General features: G+C 38.6%; 1 non-coding gene across 2 annotated transcripts; it reads right to left on the bottom strand.

Moving 5' to 3' along the window:
• Window positions 1–2,411: 2,411 nt before the first annotated feature.
• Window positions 2,412–6,437, bottom strand: LOC101312954. Of its 2 annotated transcripts, none has more exons than XR_183663.1 (2): window positions 6,109–6,437; window positions 2,412–2,786 (listed from the first exon to the last, which is right to left on the bottom strand). It is a non-coding gene; the product is annotated as an uncharacterized LOC101312954 (transcript). The 2 variants fall into 2 exon arrangements; XR_183664.1 differs by having other exon boundaries at window positions 6,115–6,388.
• Window positions 6,438–6,689: the final 252 nt, after the last annotated feature.

Here is a 6,689-nt window from a genome sequence, read left to right on the forward strand (position 1 = left end):
CGTCTAGTAGGTTACCTGTTCAACCTACTCGTGTTTTCTTTCTTCCGCTTGTGTTTAGTAGCTCTGAATACTTTGGGATTATTGTATATTATGTGTAGAATTTCTGAAGGATGATTATGTGATGTTCGGAAGTGTTGAATTAAGAGTGTAATATGAAATTTTCGAGTTAGGGTTGTCCATCTGCAAGGGAGATTTGCTTAATCTTTTCAGTAAATTTTCCTTGGAGGTGGTCCCCGCACGACTTACTCCGGGTTTCAGGGTGAAATTTGGGGTGGGTCGTGTCACTCACTCTCTCTCTCTTCCTCCCTTCTCTCCCGAGCTCACTCTGAGCCCCTAACCCGCCGGAAGTTTCCAACGCCAGCTGCGACCGTCCGGCCAGCCACCGGCCGCCGCTCCACTCCAGTTTGGACACTTTGCCACCTCCTCTCTCTCCCCGGCCTAGTGTCCGAGCCGGTAGCGCCGCCGGAGAGGAGAAAACCCGCCGGATAGCTCTTAGCCGGAGTTCCCACCTCCGGCCACCATAGGTCGGGATTTTTGGCTCATCTTGTAGCCCTCATCAAGGTGAGTAATCCCTCAAAAGGAATTGGTCTAATTCGATCTTGTTAGGGTGAAATGTATAATTGAATTTCTAGGGATTTATAGATGTTTTGGTTCGATTACCCTAGTTAGCCTTAGAATTGGACTAAGTGCTAGTTATGAAAGTTGTTGTGCATGATGAGAGAATTATTCTGTTAAAATTTGAGAAGCATTGGAGGTTGCTAGAATACGGCTGCCGGCCGCCGCCGGTAGCGGAGCAGCCAGCGCCGTAGCCCCTTAGGGTCAATTTTTCATGATTTTGGGTTTGTTTTCATGAGAGGAGTTTAATGAAGTATAGTTTGGAATTTTTGGAGGAGATTTGATAAGGTTTGGGATTTATCAATGATTAAGGATTTAGGCGGTTATTCGAATGGAAATCCGACAGTTGGTTTAGCAGGTTTTAAAGTCTAAAAAGGTTAAATTATGGTTTTCGGTAAGTGCGGAGTAATGTGAGCCTTATTAGGTAAAAAGTGGAGAAGTTGGGCAAGAGAAATGAAATTATAGGCTTTCTTTTCATTTCGGAAATTTTATTAAAGTTTTATCCTGGTCTGAAGGCTTGATAATTATTTATTGTTCAAGACGTGAGGTGGATCATTGGAGGAAGCCTCGGGTCGTCGGCAGGCATAGCCGAGCACTGTGAGTGGACCCTTGATTTGAATGTTATGCATGCTCTAAAGTTTAATTAATTTCAAAGGCATATTAGAGATTTATTGTGTCGTGAGCATATTGGAGTTTTAATATTTTTCATTGGATTTAATGAGTTCCATTTATTTTTCGGGAACTCTCTTGCTCATTTTATTTGACATGTGGGACATGTCAAGTGATTTATATTATTTTTGGGGAAGTGACATTCTTGATATTTGTTATTTTTACTTCACCATAAAGGGTTGATATATATTCTTTATTGCTAGCTAATCATTATTAGTGGCTACTCACCATAGGTGAGTAGGGCGCCCACGCTATTATAGCCTGGGAGGCAACCGATCGGGCTCCGACCTTAGCCTGGGAGGCTCATCGTTTTGGTGAAACCTCTTCCCCATTTTTATTGATTTATTGAGAACCAATGGGATTGGTTCATTCTTTTTGCCTCTAAGTATTTTCGGGAAAATTTCTATGAGTGGCATGCATAAATATTTTCTCAATGGAAAATATGGGAAAAGCATTAAATTGATTTCAATGCTCTATCATTAAATCTGTATTTTTATTATTTATTTTGTCCACTCACTCTAACGTTTTAAATGCTTCTCCCCTCGGCCTTTCGTTTTAAATGCTCAGTCTGCAGAGTTCTGTTCGTCGAGGGTAGGAGACGAGTCATATTTCCCACCTCATCCAGTTTTCTCTCATAGGTTACTAGTTTAACCTACCTATGTATTTTCTTCTTTCCTAGTAGTTGCTCTGATAACCATGAGATGTTTTAAGTGATATTGTTGTTGTTGTTGTTGTGTGTTAAGAGCTTGTGACTCCACCTAGGAGTGTTGAAAAAAAAATGTTTATTTGGTATGTTGTATGAGAGATTAAATTCATGAAAATATTTTGAGTTATTATTTCAGTTGAGGTGGTGGATGATTATTTGGGGGAGCAGATGGCTCCAGAAGATGTGGATTAAATTGTTTTAAAAATGTTTGAGTTTTGGTGTTATTCTTTCAGGTAAGGTTACTCATTTTCAAATGAGGTTATGCCAAAATTTTGGTAGAATTTCCCTTGAGGTGGGTCCCGCAAGGTTTATCCCGGATTCCAAGGGGAAATCCGGGGTAGGTCCTGACAACGAAAGTAAAAGTTCTCTTAGAACTAAACAAAAGAACTTTCAACTAAAAGAGAATTAGAAGAAGCTAATAGGACTTCAAATAAATGGAATGTTTTATAGTTCTTGTTTGTGTTACAAAGAATCAAATAGAGGCCTAGTATACATCATCTTTGCTAGAAAGAGAAAAAAGAAGAAGAGTGGTGCTTATTTGTTTAGTTGTAGTCTATGGCATTCCAGAAATGTATATAGTTGCAAGGATTGTAAATGTGACATCAGTACATGCTTTCTTAAGCTACATTAGATCATTTTTCTTATTTTCAAACTTGTGCTTCATGGTATCCTCTTGAGTATTGCTGCCTCAAATCTTACAAAAGTTTCCAACAAGTTTTGTTCTCTTTCACGTGTTGCTTTTGCAAGTTTTGCTCTCTTTCATGTATTGCTTTTGGTTGGAGCCATTGGATTACACCTGCAACATTACACACCAATCAAAAAATGAGATAATTACACAAAGGATGTTATTTTGTTTTACTTGCATCACTTACGAGCTAGCTTGTGTGTGACACAAAGTTACACATGTTTTACACATTTTAACCTACACCAAAATGTGCAACCACACTTTTGCTTGTGTTTTGCATATAGTTGCTGAATGAGTAGCTTAAAACTTGGTCTCCAAGTTCAAAGCTGCTGCTGGCAGATAAAGATGAATTTCAGTTGATTTTTATAGACATATCTGACAAGCACATTCACTAGTATAAATAGAGGTCTTCACATGAAGTAGTAACAAGTAGAGAAGTTCAGAAGTTTGAAAGAAAGTCAGGAGAGAAAATTTAGAGTAGAAAAAGACTAGTAGAGGTCTAAAGCAAGTGATAGAATCTAGTAATGAAGTTTCAGCTTTGGTAAAACAGGTTTGAGGTAGGGGAAGTTATGGGCAATCTCAAATTTTGTTTTATAAACTTGTTATCTTGCTTTTGAGTTGTATATGCTGCTGCTAAAGATGGTTATTGTGTTTAGCAATTTCATTATATTATTATTTGATCTTGTATCATCATCATATCTAATGTAATATAAAGAATGAATGAAGTATGCGGTTGAGGCTATCACTTGAAAGAGACTAGCTAGATGCCTTTGTATACATGTAGGGAGAGAAGCCCTCTCAATTTTGATTATTAAAACGATCTTATGGCAAGAAGACACTGGTGACCAAGGATAGTACAAGAGTACCAACAACTGAAACCTAAAATATGTGCATACATGTTTAGCATATTGAAATTACATGAATGAGATTTGCTCTATTGAGACTTTTGTCACCCCTTTATGAATTTGTGGAGATGTTATACTTGAGGGATAAGACTTGATGTCTAAAAAGAATCTAAAGTCTAGGAGGAGGAGTGAACCTATAGCTTATTGTTTTTTATTTAAGTTTGTGTAATAAGGCTTAGTCTATAAGCTTACTTTCTTGTTTGTTGTAAAAACAATACTTATGAAATAAAGTTCTCCTTTACCAACTCACTCTGATTCTAACTTTTCCACATAGCTTCTATTTGTCAAGGGTTCTCTTATCTTTGACAAGTCAAGGCTATTCATGTCCTTACCCGGAAAAAATATATATATATATTCTCAATTTTCGGGTCAGGGTGTGACAAAATGGTATCAGAGCTTAGGGATTAGAGTCCTAGGATTGGCCAGAGCGTAAGATTAGTTGTAAGTCTAAATTTTGTGTAGCCTTTGTGTAAAAAAAAAAATATATATATATATATATATCTGGAAATTCTTTGAGTTGGCCTACTTTTTATTTTGACTAATATGGTATTACAGTGTTCCTAAGTTCAGTTTACTTCCACTATGATCAGTTTGTGGTTTCTTTCTATGCTAATTAATGGTAATTTATTTGCTGTGTCATTCAACTTGGTTCTATTGTGGTTAGCGCCCTAGGATCTTTTCTGGTCTTTACTGGTACTTTACGACTTAAGCAAAGTAGATAGATGAACTTGAAGATAGAAACACAGCACACACAATTTTATAGTGGTTCAGCCAAAACCCTGGCCTACGTCCACTTATGTGATCTCTCTTGAGAGATCACTAGCACTATGGAGAATAACAACCTGATTACAAGTACTTATTGAAATCCCTATGCTAATCCCCAACTCCCTGCTAGATCTCTCTATCACCCTTAGCTCTCGGTTTTCTGTGCTCTCTATCTTAACCTTAGAAAACCCCCTGCAGCTCCTATTTCTAGTGAATATGGGCTGCTGATACAAGAAGGTTTTAGGACTCCTAAACCTAGTAGACAAAATCCTAACAGATCTTGAAAGATTATTTTCCTAAAATTTATAGAAAAAACCTCTTTCTTTTCTGGACTTGGATTTGCTTGCTGAATCCCAACTTCCAAATCATATCAACGAGCCAAAACACAACAATCTCCACCTTGGTGAGTTGATACCAAATGATTGTTGCACCCTTCAGGATATCTTGAATCTTCTTGAAGTAACCCTGAACAAACCTCCAAGAACCTTCACCTTGGCAAGACTCCTCTTGCCGTAACGCACCTCAAGTGAGGAGGTGCTCCACCACAACTCAGCAATCTGTGACACTGAGGAAGTCCAAGCAATGCTTGAACTTCTCCATGGCAATGGTCCTGGTAAAACAATCTAAAACATTCTCCCTTGAATGTGCTTCTTCCTCAGTTGTTATCTTCTCTAACTAACTAACACGTTGCCCAATTCCTTTGTTGCTAACAACCCTCATCATGAATTCACAACCTTAACAGCGTCTTCACTTCTAGTGGACTCGACTCGATCGGCACTGACGTCGTCGATGACAACATCAACAACGATCCTGACTCCAGCGCCATCGTCAACGACCTCAGCCACGAATCCTACCTTAATCCTCTACCAATTCACGGTGTTGTAGTTGAAGAAGAGCGATCCATTATTGTCTTGGCTTTCAAGGTGATGTAATTTTTCAAATCCAATCCCTGCCTTCTTGGTGTTGAACAAAATCAAAGACATGTTTCTCAGACCCGCCGAGACCGCCTACACCCGTCTAGGCCGTCTAGGCGGCCGATTTTTAAGGTGCCACCCAGCTCGGCCGATTATGGGGTAATCGGAACGGAGAGGAGATTTTCAGCGCCTTAGGCGGCCCTGGGCGCCAATTTTTAGAACCTTGCTTGAAAATGATTTTTCTAGATTAAGTTATGATTTTTGAAAGTTGATAGTCTGCATTAGGAAATTCTACAGATCAGTCTTTTTCCGAGTTTTGCACCAGTTACCTTCTTATTGAAAAAAAACTGTACCATTTGATTGGTTGTTTGAACTTGGTGTCTTCATGAAAGTTACAATAGACATGTTAAAGATTATCTCAGAATTGGAATTTCTTGAAAACGATTTTCCTATATTTAGTTATGATTTTTGATAGTTTGCTTGAGGAAATTCTGAAATCATCACTAAATCCTTACTTGTTCTATCATTTATGTATGCAAACCTATCAGTATATATCATGTCTTACACTCTGAAATATCATACTAAGGAGAAAAGGGATGGGTGAACACAAAGTTGGATAGACATTCAAATTCTTCTATTCTTAGTTGCATGCAATTATAGATCTATACATTCAATGTCTTCATATAGGGACCCCAAATTGCTATTAACTTCAGTACTTCATCATTTGATCCTACTGTCAAAGCCTATTTACATCGAATTGAAATACTACCCAAATCCCAAATTCGTAAGATACCACATACCCATTGACAACAAAAGAAATAAGAATTTCCAAAACTACAAAAGGATTACCAGAACCTTTGGGCATTGCAGATGGTCTCTTTGGTATCGACGACGTCGGTGTCAGAGACGGAGTGTGTGGCGAGGGCGCCGACGATAAAGTGCTGGGCAGAGGAGTTCCGGGTAGAGTTTTGGAGATCGGAAATCGATGACACGAGGCTTGCTGGCTTGTGTTTGGATCGGGTTTGAGCTCAGAAAAATCATGCCAATTGGGATTTCACTGGAAGGACTGAAAATAGGTTTCATGAAACCCATCTTCTATTCTCCTGTTGCATGTGTAATCTTTTTCGATGGGCATAGTAAGTTAGAAACCCATCTCCTATTATTGGCTTCTTCACTGTGATTATCTTCTGAGAATAGGAAAAAAAATAATAATAATAAAATATAAAAAACGAGAAGAGGAGATGGAAGAAGAGAAATCTGTGAGGTGAGAGAGGAAGACACATGCGCGTGGTTATTCAGTCTATGCAAACGACACGTGGTATGCACACTTCATTACTTTTGCCCAATGGCGGAGCTACATTACGGTCCGGGAGGGTCTGACCCCAGTTAGGTTTTTTAATTGTCTTAATTACCTTTAATTGGGTAGTTTA

This window comes from Fragaria vesca, linkage group LG1 (genome assembly GCF_000184155.1).
Source record: "Fragaria vesca subsp. vesca linkage group LG1, FraVesHawaii_1.0, whole genome shotgun sequence".
Classification (NCBI taxonomy): domain Eukaryota; kingdom Viridiplantae; phylum Streptophyta; class Magnoliopsida; order Rosales; family Rosaceae; genus Fragaria; species Fragaria vesca.